This window comes from Anguilla rostrata, chromosome 15, assembly GCF_018555375.3.
Source record: "Anguilla rostrata isolate EN2019 chromosome 15, ASM1855537v3, whole genome shotgun sequence".
Lineage (NCBI taxonomy): Eukaryota > Metazoa > Chordata > Actinopteri > Anguilliformes > Anguillidae > Anguilla > Anguilla rostrata.
In genome coordinates this window covers 30,851,239-30,866,015 of record NC_057947.1, presented here as the reverse complement: position 1 = coordinate 30,866,015, position 14,777 = coordinate 30,851,239, and the positions used below count along the sequence as shown (strand labels likewise).

At 41.9% G+C, this 14,777-nt stretch overlaps 1 long non-coding RNA gene across 8 annotated transcripts in view; it reads right to left on the bottom strand.

Annotated features, from left to right (window-relative positions):
- LOC135240422 (uncharacterized) overlaps window positions 1-1,958 on the bottom strand; it is a 40,311-nt gene extending 38,353 nt beyond the window's left edge. For all 8 annotated transcript variants that reach the window (XR_010325675.1, XR_010325678.1, XR_010325677.1 and 5 more), the window contains exon 1: window positions 1,815-1,958. This is a non-coding gene — a long non-coding RNA (uncharacterized LOC135240422). The remainder of the gene's footprint in view (window positions 1-1,814) is intronic.
- Window positions 1,959-14,777: the final 12,819 nt, after the last annotated feature.

The window sequence follows — 14,777 nt, the reverse complement described above, 5'->3', positions numbered from 1 at the left end:
ATAGATGGCAACTTCAACTCAAAGCCCCTGAAATTCAGAACACATTCAAAGTGTCTGTGTGTGTGTGTGTGTGTGAGTGAGTGAGTGAGAGAGAGATACAGAGAGAAAGTCTGTGTGCGCATTCGAGTGTGTGTGCGTCCGTGCTAGTGTGCGCATGTGTCTGTGTGTGCGCGCGTGTGTGGGAGTGGGTGTGTATGTGTGTGTGGGAGTGGGTGTGTATGCGTGCGTGTGTGTGTGGGCGTGTGCAGTGATTGCAGGTTCCAGGGTCTCCCAAATTCACACACAGTGGAGCTTCCTGAACTCCACGGCCCAGAACAGCAGCTCTGCATCACAGACACACCGATTCCCATAACCCTGTGAGTCTGGGCTGTCTTAGGCCAGGGTTCGAGGAGTCAGACACGAGTAGAACATCCCAATCCAGCTCACGAAGCTACTGCTGATGGCGTTTCCGTTAAATTCGCTACCATGCATCACCACTTTTTTTTATGAGTGGCAGCAATGTCAACATCATTCTCATCCTTCCTGCACTTTCACACAATGGAGCCGTTTTTTCTGATTACTCATAGTTCTAAAGCATCTAATCACATATCACTCAAAAGCATTCAATGAAAACTTAATGCTACAGGAGTTGGAATTACGAGAGCAGGCTTTTTCCTATAGCCTTACTGAAAAGAAGTCCAAAGTCCAGGGTTCTTTTCAACACTATCAGCCAGACCACAGACCACTGCTCCCCCGTGTAGCTATTTGCATTGAACCCTCTTATGATAAAAGTGAACAATTTTTTAAAGCGGTTTTGTTAACAAGGTATTAAATATCAGAACTCAGATTACCCCAGCAGCTCAGGACAAGAAAGGCCCAACGACTACTATCCCTCCCTTTGAATCCTTTCAAGTGGTATCTGCTGAAATGGCAGTTAATGTCAGTGCAAAGATGAAACCTCCTTCTTGTGCCCTTGACATACTCCCCACCGGATGTATTAAGGAAGTACAGTACTTGACTTGGTCTGTCCTTATACACTAGTGATCATAAATAGTTCATTAACCACTGGAGCTGTCCCTTCCTACTTTAAAAATGCTATCATTCAACTCCTTTAAAAAGCCTTCATTAGACCCAAATACATTGAACAATTACAGACCACTTTCTAAGCTTCCTTTTCTTATCTTAAGTCCTGGAAAAATTGTAGTGGACTGCTTTCATGAATGCTAATGGTCTCTATGAGAAGTCTGGTTTTAGAGCCCTTCATAGCACTGAAACTGCCCTATTAAAAGTGAAGAATTATCTACTGCCAGCTGTTGATGCTGGATATTCCATGAAGCAGGATTACGGAGTTAGCTGGATAACTGCGCCGAGTAAAACATGCAACAGCTCTTTATACTTCAGTCCATGTTACAGATTCGGGTACGTTCAGGGTTTTATTCAGTCCAGTTATCCAGCTAACTCAGTAATTCAGCTCCGCGAAACAGGGTCCAGACTCCCAGTCGGTTACCGGAGAACCACCATAAACACAAACAGTCTACCTTCATTTGCAAATGGGTTTACTAGCTGACAAAACAAATTTAAAACAGCAGCCAAACATCTTTGCCAACACTCGCCAAACATGCCACATGAAACCATAAGGAAAATACAACACATCCATTCCATTAACTACAACATCAATTCCACATAACACAAAACTCCTTAAAAACTGCGTAAGCTGCAAACTATTTTGAATACAATAATGCAGCACGAGAACAAACATTAAATTTACTTGCACTGATCAAAACGTTAAAAGTAATCAATAAGCCAGCTAAGTTAATAAAAAAGCGAACGCCTACCTTATAAAACCAACGACGTTTTCATCATTTCGATCCAATTCACATAATTCAATTCACGTTACAAAATTATGTTTAGCCAATCAGATTTGGACAAAGTCCTGGTGGCAAACAGAGATATTTATGATTGGGCGCATCAGAAATGCCATTTACTGCAATATTATTGGATGCCTGGGGAGGAAGCGATTAGACGGACTGTTCTATCGTCACTTGGAAATAATTTAGTGAATAACATTGACATAAATTAGGGAAAACGGACTCCTAAATCATTTCTTTTAAATATTTTTGTAAACATATGTTTAAATTTCAGTTGTAGTTGTCTATGAAGGCATATATAAAAAATGTTTTGTATGTAAGTATGACATATAAGTTTCTAATATCCTTGTTACTATCAACCATTAATTTGCTTCAAGTATTTATTTATAGCAGTCATTCCCAAACTCGGTCCTGGGCCTCTCTGTGTATGGCTTTTGTTCCAACCAGAATTGCAACACCCAGTTTTAACAACTTGTTCATTTTTTTTTTTTTTTTTTACTTGATGCTTTCCATGTTTTGAGGGGTTATTTACTTAAACCACATCACTTCAAAATAGCTATGCAAGCCACTGAGAGTTAAGTCCTATATTGACACTGTGCTTAATGTGCTATATTGCAAACATAAAAACAGGTGCATTGCTTTAAATGATCAAATTTAGGACTGAGGTGAATCATTGGATCCATGTGTTCAACAACCTATTTAGGAGGCTAATTTTATTGGTTAAAAAAATGTTACCTCTTTTTATGTAACTGTTGCGCAGTATAGCACAATAAGCACAATGTGAACATGGGACTTTTATTATTCATGGCATGCATAACTATTTCTGACATAATGTGGCCTACGAGGATAAAATAATCCCTCTAAACTTGGAAACCATCTAATTAAGCAAAATTACCAGCTTGTAAAAATTATTGGATTGCAATTGTGGTTGGAACGAAAACCAGCATACACAGGGGGGTCCTCCCGACCGAATTTAGGAATGACTGCTATACAGTAAATAAACACTAGTCAACAAAGCCCAGCTAAATTTTACCAGGGTGTGGTATAGCTCTCTCATTGGAAATAAAAAGTTATTACCAGTATATTTGCGCACATCGTTGTTATTGCACAGCTTCTCCATATCTCACTATGTGAAAGCATAACTTTAGTAATGCTTGCTGTGAGAGAGCATAATTAAATTACCGAAATAAAAAGGCATCACGTTCAGCAGAAACCCCAAGCGCTTGTGAAGTCGAAACGAATTCCCTGTGGCCTCACAAATCACAAGCCGACTGATCCTGTCTTTTTTGAACCGTTGCCTACGGCGAGCGACGATGCTTGCATCTTTCACCGACGATGAGTCTGTCAATGAAAACAAAGTTTGTTATGGAAGCTTGTATGTTATTATGTGCAGTTACCTGATCATTTGCTTGGCTGCTTCACTCAACTCAGTAATAGCTGTTCTCTCTTTTTTTACGGGGAAGCATTCGGGGGTGTGTTTTAAACACGGCCGGCCTCTTTTTTTCGGCGCACCTGTTTGCGATGATGATGTTGGTGATGGGGGCGCGGTGTGGGGGGGGGGGGGGGGGGTGGTGGTGGACGGGGGAGCACTTTGAGTAACAGGTGAAAAGGGCGAGTGCTGCCCTCTGTCTCTGTACATGCCAGAGGCTGAGGGAAATGCATTAGGGGCCAAAGACCTGGCAGCCCGGGCGTCGGGAGGCTAATGGCCTGCGTGTGTGAACGAGCTGTGGAGCGTTAATGCGATCCTCTCCCATCAGCCCATGCTAATCGTTCATCTGAATGCGCCCCCGTCGTCTAATTACCCCGGGGTCGCCCGCCCCCTGCCCTCGCTCTGCCCTGCGTGGCTGCCATGGCGATTAGGCAATATCCTGCGAACTGGCTGATCTCGGTAATGAGAGAGGGCAGACAAGATGACAAGATGGTATGTTTGATGGAAATCTGATGGACAATTTAGTTTATTTCAACCCCACGTACAAACCCCCCCCCCCCCCCACCACCACCCCCCCGCACCTAATTTATGGGAAGTTTTCCTTCTTAGCATAGCCAGGCTAGCCTCGCAGTCCTAATGGCTACTGTCACAAACACGCTCCAGCAGAATTTGGGTCAGGCCTGCTCGAGCTCTCCAGGCTGGAACCCTCTGTGTGGTGAAAGCAGCCATTTGTTGTTTATCAGAGAGTGCACGGCACTGCAGCCATAATGGCTGTTTGTTTTTCCATCAAGGAGAATACAGGACATGAGCCTCGAAGGAGATTCCAGTTCGTGGAGCCGCTGAAATTTTCATCCCGGTTTCATTTTCACGACGGCGTTGATACACTTCACACCATTGCGCATAAATATGCAGAACCGCATTAATCTTCAATTAGCCTTTTCCGCTTATTAAAAAAGCTTAAAGCGAAGCTACTGTGGGCTAATTTCCAACTGCTGATTGGAATCTAATGTAAATAGATTAACTGTAATCAGTTTAGGCCTTCTCTGAGGATTTAAAAAAAAAAAATATATATATATATATATTGTTTGAATAAGGAGGAAAAACCTGCAAATAAGCAACAGCATTAGCATCTGTGCTAAATTAAAAGCACTGCGTGTGTTCTGTAGAGGCCTACCTGTTCACTCTCCATCCTGCCTCTAATCTGACAGGCTTTCAGAGTCACAGTTTAAATCCTCGGGCTGGTTTGTTTAGAAACTTGGTGAGTGGATTCGGGGTGAGCGATTGCTTTGAAGCTAAAATGTGAAATGGAAATTCAAACAGAGATGGCACGGTGAGTATTTTGTTGGAGACTGACACGCTGAAGCGGAAAGCCTTGCTCTTCACTCAGTCACTGAGAAACAAAACAGCCACCAAGAACAAAAGGTCTTTTGTGAAAGTCTATTGTGCTCCTGTCATTTCAGCCGTTATATATTTGACAGTGCTGTCAACAGACTTTGTCAAAATATCTCTTTACTTCGTCAGATTTCTCATGAAGCAAACAAAGCTTTATGTTTGAATTACATAAATTAAAACTATGTACAGTACTGTATCTATATATCAAAGTTATTTGGGGGGGGGGGGGGTTGCCTACATAAATAAAACTTCCAACAGGAAAAATGAGTAAAGACCATGAATCTATTATCACTCAGAAGTCACAAGTCACAAACTGAACACCACACAACCTACTCCATTACAGCTATTTAGGAGATGCTCTTATCCAGAGAAATTTGCATTTTTACACAGTATCCATTTATACTGCTGGATAATATATTGAAGCAATTCAGGTTCAAGTACCTTGGTTCAAGGGTATAACTGCAGTCGCTGTTAAGGTAACCCCAAAGCCCAGTGTGCTTTTCAGACATTAACTGTTAATGCCTTTGGCCTATTCATCTCACAATTACATCATTTATCTGATCACTGGCCATGACAAAGTACACCCAATATGATAAATGATTCCACTGATTATAACTGGGCTCAATTTGATTGCAAAATCTGTGCAAAATCACTCCTCACATTGTGGCTGCATTCTTTCTGTCACTCAACCGGGACTCAACAGTTCCCAAATTGTTTCCTGGTGCTCTGTGTCACATCACACACCCCCAATATTATAATAGCGTAAATAATGTCTTATCACAGGATCACATCAATTTTCAGAGTGCAGGGCTTATGAATAAAACTCTCAAGGTTCACATTCTTTTCCGAGGTTTAGATTTAGCAATGCAAAACTGAATCTGAATACTTGGGAAAGTTACCCTGAAAGATAATTAATAATTCAGCATATTGCTCTGGATTATGGACAGAAGCATACAGTTACATGAGGAGAAATTTCCCATGAACCCACAGGGGGCACAGTAGGGGTTTACCCAAAACTTCAACGAGTCTTCTGACTCACCAAAACCTGTTCGCACCATTATAGCTTATTTCAACACATCAAAAAAGGAACTTTTTTTATGCCATTATATGTTCTGCCCAATATAATACATATGCTTGTGACATGGTAAAAAAAAAAAAAGAATATTTCATGCTCCAAAAAAAACACCCTTTGAGAAGAGAGAGAGCTGAAATTGCCTTTTTGCTTCAGTATTCAGACATATTTTGGATGGCATTACATCCTTGCCAAGTGTGGGGGTTGGCCGCAAACATACCGGCTTCTTCTCCCTCGATGACATCACTTCTTACCCAGACTGCTTCAAAAAGCTACTCAACTATTTCTTCAGCTCAGCCGTGAACTACAGCCAAGACATCCTGCCAAAACATATCTGTAATCCACTTCTGACACGCGATGGAGGCAAAATACTGCTTCCTCCTTAACCCTCACTCCCACTTCCTGGCGAACCATTTCCTGCATCTCAGACATTTGTCTCTGCTGGCAGCAGTGTATCAATGTCAAGCGCACATATGATAGAATGAATCCCCAGATGCCCATCAGGGTGACTACACGTTCACGGAATGTACTTTAATAAAGGACTTTGCTGGAGGAAAAACTGGACAGTTGGGTGAGGGCTTTCTGGAAGGAAGGGCCACATTTAATAACTCAAGGTTATTGAGCATAGAGAGGAGATCCATAATCAGACCTGAGTGCAACCATTCAGTGTAGTTCAGGGCAAATATAACCCCGAGCAAAGCCACACACCACTTTAACAAGACACTTAGCTTCCTTGGCTTACTGAAGGATCAGGTTAATCACTGCAGCCCTGGGAAAAAATCGATAAGCCTTCTTTTTAAGAACGATGGATAATAAAAAATGGATCAGTTATAAAGCTTCAGCTCGGCCAACCAACGGAGATCAGTACACCATCTTACTTTAAATGACATTTAATTACCCCTAAATATTGCTCTATTAAGGACTGCTCCATGTGGCAGAAGGGTAAGACATTATATGGTGATTCTGTGAAGAAGGTACATCCCATGGCCTTTATAGGCCTGTATATAGGGACTGTCACCTGCAGAGACTCAGTGGTGGAGAGAAGATGGGGTGTAGATGGGGTGGGAGTGTGGTATAATGGGTAAGGGTTTTGTAACCTGAAGGTCATAGGTTCAATGCTTGTGCACAGGTAGGACACTGTTGTTGTAGCCTTGAGCAAGCTACTTATCCTGCAATGCTTAGTTTATATGCAGTGGCATAAATCTGTAAGTCCCTCTAGATAAGAGCATCTGCTAAATGCCTGTAATGTAATGTAGTGTAGATAAATGCTTATACTCTATACAGTTATGCTATGGTGGTGGCTGCTTCATGATTTACATGTATACAAGCATTTATACGTAGTCTCATTTTGAGAGCGAGACCGTGGTCTGCTTGTCTTTCTGTGCATCGTGTGTGTGTGTGTTAGCGTGGTCGTATGGGGAGAGTGTGTCATGGAGGTCTAGTTATGCGGAGGGAAATTTAAACTCTGGATCCACAAGCGTAATTCGCCAACGGCAAATGACTTGCCCTTGCATGAAGGTGTTTGCAAGCTACATATGGAACGATCGATTTATTTTACCGTTGGTAAGGATCCCCCAGCGTTATACTTTTTTTAAAACTCACTGCTTATTGTATAGGAGATTTTAAAAATGCAAATGCATTTCATGCAATTCCAGGTTGTACAACGGCCTTAGTGGCCATTAGCCTGCACGGCTAACTCCTGGCAATGTGACATTCATTTTTATATCATTTCTGCCCTTGTCTCAAGTGCCGTATGGCTTTTCTCAAACGAAAGATAATGGAAATGCTATTTTTAGACGTGCTTTATACCTCTTTCAGTAAAGGGACTTCTTACAGTCTACTGAGCGCAGGAGCAAAGACTTAATGAAAGTAAAACTGCTCATTTTCAGCATTGCATTCAGAACAGAGGGCAATCAGATCAGTACTTTAGTCAGATACTACATTTGATGGTTAAAGCAGCAACAGGCCTAAGCCTTACATTACTATCTATGCACAGTTAAAAGTTTCAGTTAAAATGAAAAACTTTGTATGCAGCCAGTGAGGTAGGAATGGGGTAGATCTGCACTTGCTGTGTTAGATGTGTTCAGAACCATGGACAGCATCATCGCCTGCAGCAGGGCATGATGGGTAGAACACTCCAGAAAGTGACTAATTTTCCATCTGGTGATATTACCCAAAAGCCTTTTCCCCCACACAAGTAGTGCCAAATATTATTCTTTTATTCATATTTTATCTTATTTCTATTTTTTATTCTTCCCTGTAATGCAAAGGGAATATCTGAAAATATTTGTGGTATATTAAGGAAATAACTTCGGTTTCAGTTAAAGTTAAAGACTACAAGGATATTTCTTACATAATGCAGTTCACTAATGTATTTGCAGAAGACAAACACAATTAATTTAAATGTTTGAGTATTATAAGATTTCAGTGAAACACCTTTTGGAAGAATATTCCCCCTGTCTGCTGCATTCCATTAGAATAAAGGCCTGCTTAGTCAGTATGAGATCTCAGCATCCGTCAAAATCTGTAAAACATTATTTCAGACCTGCCACACACAAAATCAGTTTTCCATTCAGTGCAGTGTGTCAAAAAAGTGATCTTTCAAAGTGAGCGAAAATACTTTAGCTGTAATAACTATAATTTCTCTCTTTCTGGCTTACACTGCATGCAAACCTAATTAGAGTCTGTCCATTTGCTCTATAGGCAAATGCAGCGACAAGTGCCTCAATCTAGATTCTCTCTGCAACGGGACAATGCAGAGGAGGGGTGCGGTTACAGCTTCAAGCGAGTGATTACATCCATCCATTCATCCATTATCTGTACTTGCTTATCCTGAGCAGGGTCCATCCATTATCTGTACCCATTTATCCTGAGCAGGGTCCATCCATTATCTGTACCCGCTTATCCTGAGCAGGGTCCATCCATTATCTGTACCCGCTTATCCTGAGCAGGGTCGCGGCGGATGCTGGAGCCATTCCCAGCATGCATTGGGCCAGAGGCAGGAATACACCCCCTCGCAGGGCACACACACACCATTCACTCACACACTCAGACTGTACCTATGGGCAATCTGGAGTCTCCAATTAGCCTACCTGCATTGTCTTTGGACTGTGGGAGGACACCGGAGTACCTGGAGGAAACCCACGCGGACACGGAGAGAACATGCAAACTCCACACCGAAAGGCCCCAAGCCCAGATTGGAAGGCAACGGTGCTCCCCACTGCACCACCGTGCCGCCCTTCAAGTAATCACAGCTAACGCTTATCAGCTCTGCGGTGAGACCAGGAGGAAGACAGTCACGCTCATGGTTTGGCTGGAGGATTGCTTATCTCTTCTTTGGACTGTGAACTATGCTTGTTTTGTGGGCGGCCTGGACTTTTATATTTATATAAAGGTGCCAGTTATAAAAACCATAGTGCCTAAAAAAAAGAGCCTTGTTTTGTCGGTCTGTCCATCACTTCCGACAAAGAGCCTATGTTACAGTCAGTGATAACTCCGTGCATTATCCTATTTTATGAAGCCACAGTTCCTGAATCGCCCGCACTTGATTTGATTTTGTCTGGATCTTATCAAGTGATCGATGAACAGAGGCTCATAGTCATATCAGGATGAAGAAAAGAACAATCGATAAAAAAAAAAATTTCATATGTCTTGTAAAAATAAAAAAAGGCAGCACTATCTTTAGACAGAGCCAGGGGTGAGTTCAAAACACAGAAAGCTTTATTGAAGTTTGCTGATATCGATCGGTCCGAGGGCATCTGATGGTAGAGAAAATTTCAGCCAAAAAAAAAAAAAAAAAAAAGGCCAAATAAGACAAGGATCGCAATTTAAAAGCAAGCAGGGCCTGCTGGAGCAGTTACAGCGTGTATAGATCCCAGTAGCGACATTCTTCACATTACATTATGTTTGCCTTTCCTGCAAGTTCCAGCTGGCCCAGTGCATTAAGCCCTGGACAGGTGTGACTGATGAGGTTAATAATGAGGTTGAGGAAACGAGAAGGCTGTAACACACTGCTTAATTCCACACGCCGTTGGCCCAGCTGCCATATCAAAATCCTTTCAAGCAAGTCCTGTACGCAAGGCACGATAACTTGAGCACATACAGCCGTGAATGGATTTCGTGCCATGCAGTTATCAGGGGCCACAGTTCTGTCACAGTACTTCCACAAATCTTGTCATTGTGGAGAATATCTATCAACAAGAGATACTATGAATGCAATAAAGCTTCCATCAGATTGTTCCATCCTAAAGTGAATGTCAATTTGTCTTCGCTCATTTCCTCCGACGTCTACAGATGTCCCCCTTCTTTCAACAATTTCCTTCCTCTTTCCAGAAAAATAAGGTGACGGCTCTATTTTTGAAAAAACAAAAAGAAGAAAAAGAAGAAAGAATTGTGTGATTTATATTCTGTGAAGATCTCAATAGAAAAGCTAGGAAAGCATAGAAGTTTATCGACTGGGATTTTTGTGAAAAGGTCCATCTGAACAGGAAACTCAAACGTGTTTTCTTTGCTGAACCCTATTCTTGAATTTCAGGAGCTTCTCATCAAAGAAAATGTGCCCCTCTGGGGTCTGTGCAGTTCTGTGCCGTGAAAACTTCAGTCCGGTCTGCTCATCAAATAAGTAGCCTTGGTTTAAAAAAAAAAAATACCATCCTGACTGTTCTTAAAGTTGGGAGTGAGTCAGGGGGAAACAAACCAAGCCAGCAAACAAAGTGTCTTGATTTGTTCGAAAGGGTCTTGGACAGCACCTCCCATTACAGGGTTTTCAGCCAGGTGTGTGATGACCCCCCCCCCAGGTGACTCCACCTAAGTCGGAATTCACCGTCACTTCGGTTCGGAGCAACGCGGTGAAATCTGGCTCTCTGGGGCGGCCTGTCCACGGGGTTAGGCCTGTGAACCACAGCCGCCTGTGAGCTGGAACTTCAGCAGGCTTCCACAGTGCCCGCTGAAGGATCCGCCCCTCTCTCTCTCTCTTCACAGGGCAGAACGAAAGCCTCGTTCTCCAGGCATTGTGCTATTGTGCTGTCTGCATCTGCGCACGGGAGGCTGACTTGGCATCCTACTTCCACCAGGTGTTTTAGATAAACACCTTGATGTGGGGGTAGAACTGGAGAAAGGATGTGGCATGGGGGTGGGGGGGGGGGGGTTGGAGAATGGGGGTAGAACCCTCAGGGGCTGGGTGAGGAATAGCTGTTCCTCTCCAGTGTTCCTTTCCAAAACAGCCGGCATTGAAAACAGGGGGAAAAGCACTTTTCAAAAAAGTGAAAAAGAATAACCCTTCTTTAATCATCACAGACATGTTGGGACATTATTACTGACTCACTCGGCCCAGGAGCTAGAGTTTCCAAATATGCTTCTACATTTTTCATAACTTCATTTATTGAGCAGGATATATATATATATATATATATATATATATATATATATATATCGAATAATATATATATGTTTCTATAATGCAGTGGATATTAAAATTTGATTTATTGTTTTGTGCTTTGTTGCGTCTGGCTGTGATGAGGGCTCAGCGTTCACTCAAAGTGATGCTGGAGCAAAAGGCGTCTTCGGTTTTCGGCTCCGTAAAAAAACCCCTCAGGACCCGTCCCCGGGAACAATGAACGCAAAAACCAATTTATACCACAGACGTCTTACGGCTCCGGAGTTCAATAGCTCTGTCTCCTGGTGGACGGTGGCAGGACTAGCTACTGAACTTGGCTAGCGGGATATTTAATATTTTTTGTCTCTTTTTTTTGTTGATAAACTTGAAAAGGCAGAGTCATACTGTATATGTAGGTCCCTCCCATCCCTTCAAAAACCTGTAATTTTGGAAGATCACTTACAACCATGCCACTTGTCACTCACATGTTACATTCCTGCAGGCATTTACATATAAATGCACATTTTACAGATAATCTAGCTACATCATTATACTATCTAAACAACTGCCTTTGAAGGGTTTACTTGTCTTGAACATATAGAAGTATCCATGATCTTACAAATGTCAAATAAATTTAAAAATGTGTTTCTGTTATATGATTCGGCTCAAACAAGACACAAAAGGTAAGTTTGTGGCGTACAGGATACGTGGAGTACCTTATGTGGTCAGGAATTTCTAACTGTTGGGCTATTTATTGGATATATGGGAATACCAAAGGGAGATAGCAGTAAGGGAATGCCAATGGGAGAGATAAAGTAAGGGAACACTAGTGGGAGTTAGCAATCAGGGAATGCCAATGGGAGTTCATTGTAATGGAATGCCAATGGGAGTTAGCGGTAAGGGAATGACACTGGGAGTGAGAGGGAATGCCAATGTGCCAATGGGAGTTTAAAAAAAAGGAATTCCAATGGGAGTTAGCACTAAGGGAATGGCAATGGGAGTTAGCGGTAAGGAAATACCAATAGAAATAAAATGCTCAAAACCAAAACAGTGAAGAGCAATGAATGATCTCATTAAAAAAGAATATAAACTAAATCAAAGCAGAAAAACCTGTGCAAAAACAACAAAACTATAAAGGAGATGAGGTTACAAAGGAAATAGCTTTTCCATATCCTGCTTTACAAAGGAAATAACTTTTCCTTTGTTCAGTCAAGATTTCACAAGCAGATTAATGCAAATTCATATTCTCTATATTTGTTCAACATATTGGCCACAGCAAAAGAGCTGGAAAGGTGTCACACTTACGTACATTTAGCGAGTGTTGTAAATTCAGATTTTACGACGTGTTTTACGCACCACAGGACTCCGCAGGCTGTGTCTCATAAACAGTCACCATAAAAATCAGTTCATAGACCATCCATCTCATTCAAAGACACAAAGGGAAAGGACGATATGAAATGCAATTTAAGGTCATCCCAAATTGAAATAAAGTGGTCTCTGCCATGTTCCTGGTTTTAAGCCCTGGGGCTGCCTAATCCACCGAAGAGAAGGCACCAGATCAGGGTAGATCAGCGATGTACAGCCCAAAGCAAATACACACAGCGCCAGCACTAGCTGTTTGGGGAGTCATGCATACAGTATGTACCACTGGCGTAAGCATGGATGGGCCAGGACCTAGTTCTATGAAGGCCCAAGTCTATCACCCTGAGCCGACCAGAGGAGGATGGGTTTCCCCCTTGAGCCTGGTTCCTTCCAAGGTTTCTTCCCATCTGCCACAGGGAGTTTTCAAGTTAAGTCAAGTAGAACTTTATTTGTCCCCTGAGGGGCAACTGGTTGTGCAGCAGTGAAAACAGCACCAAGTTTCCCGTGTCACTGTTGCTTTAGGCTTGCTCCTGTGGGGGTTTAGGCCAGGGTTGTCTGTGAAGTGTATTGTGACAATTGCTGTGAAATAGGCGATATAAATAATATTTGATTGATTGAATATTTCTAGCTATGCTATCCATAGAGCTTACATGCCCATATGTTCCCGGATATTGTGATTTCCCCAAGTAGGATATGTTCCTGGCTCAGCATCCCTTGGTCAATAGGAATATTGTTCCAGGAACAACAATAGTGATGCTGATCCAGGAGCATATTCTACTTCCCTAAATCACTTCTTGCATATATTGCCAGGGAGGAAGGCTTAATTTGCTCATTTTCGTAATATGTCCTTTTGTTTCTCACACCTTACAGGCAACCCAACAAAATGATTCTGCTATTATTCTGTCAAAGTGAACCAAGGGCCAGGAAAAAAAAAAAAAAAAAAAGATTTTAAGATGTGAAACACAGCCCTTGGTGCCAATCATCCACACTGGGGTACAGCTGTTTGCTTTATTTTAATTGCTTCCTTATAAAATGCAGCTGCTCGTGTTTATAATGCATTCATATGAGATGCTAGAGTAGGTTTTGGGGCACATCCCAAGAGGCTCAAACTGTTCCAATGAAGTTAACTCATGACCTCCAGAATTCCAGCAGACATAACAAATCACGCCTCTCCTCTATGTTAGCCTTTAGCCAGCATTAAAACACCACCACTACAATGGATTTTAAACTTGCTATTAACGTCGAGGAAAATTCTGAATTACATGAACAACTGAAGACTCCTCCCCCACTAGGCAAGGGGGTGGCACAGAGCAAACAGGACTAAAGATTGGCTGCTTCAGGATACAGTAAAAGAGCCCGTCCTTTACCTCAATAGGTGTGGAGCATTAACACATTACAGGCAATTAGCAGACACTCTTATCTAGAGCGACTTTCATACAACATTATCACATAGTATCCATTTATACAGCTGGATGTATGCTAAAGTAATGCAGGTTACGTACGTCCCTCAAGGATACAACAGCACTATCCGACCTGTCAAACAAATCTTTAAAATTGAAATTAGAGGCCGAGCTCTCTAACCATTATGCTGCACTGCTGCCCGAAACAGGCTGCTAAACAAGCATTTATATGATGTTTGAACCACACCCCCCCCCTGTTTTTTCAGATTCATATTCTCTCCTTTTCACATTGACTCCTTGACCCCCACAAATGAGGAGGTCACCTGACCTGTGTAGTTACCGTTTGGAACATTTAAAACGATAAACAAAAACCGATTTGTGTTCTGATTTGTCGTGTTGTTGCAGCTGAATACTGCATTTTGGAAAAGGCCTGCTGTACAGTATAAACACTATACGTTTTACGAGCATATTAAATATTAATATCACTGTCAACAGAAAATGTGCACAGACTGAATTGAATCCAGCACTGTACCTTTTTTTTTGAAAGCGAGGACAAAATAATTTCCCCACAGCCTTAAAATGACTCAGTATGATATACAGTAGGCCATTAACAGCACATTGAGGTAAATTATGTTTCTTCCCCATGATAGCCCGCTATCAGTATCATGATTATGCTGGTATATTGAAACATATTATATTGAAACATTTAAGATACAGTCCCTTGTTTTCTATCCCAGTGATATTAGTATGGATTTTCCAAACATGTACAACAAAATGCACTATACAAAGTATTATAATTATGAGTATTTTATCACTTTTTTGGGTGCATGGGCACTGTTAGCCAGATCAACCTGCAGGGCCATCAAGGGATGAAGACAACATGACATTACTTGCAGAAACT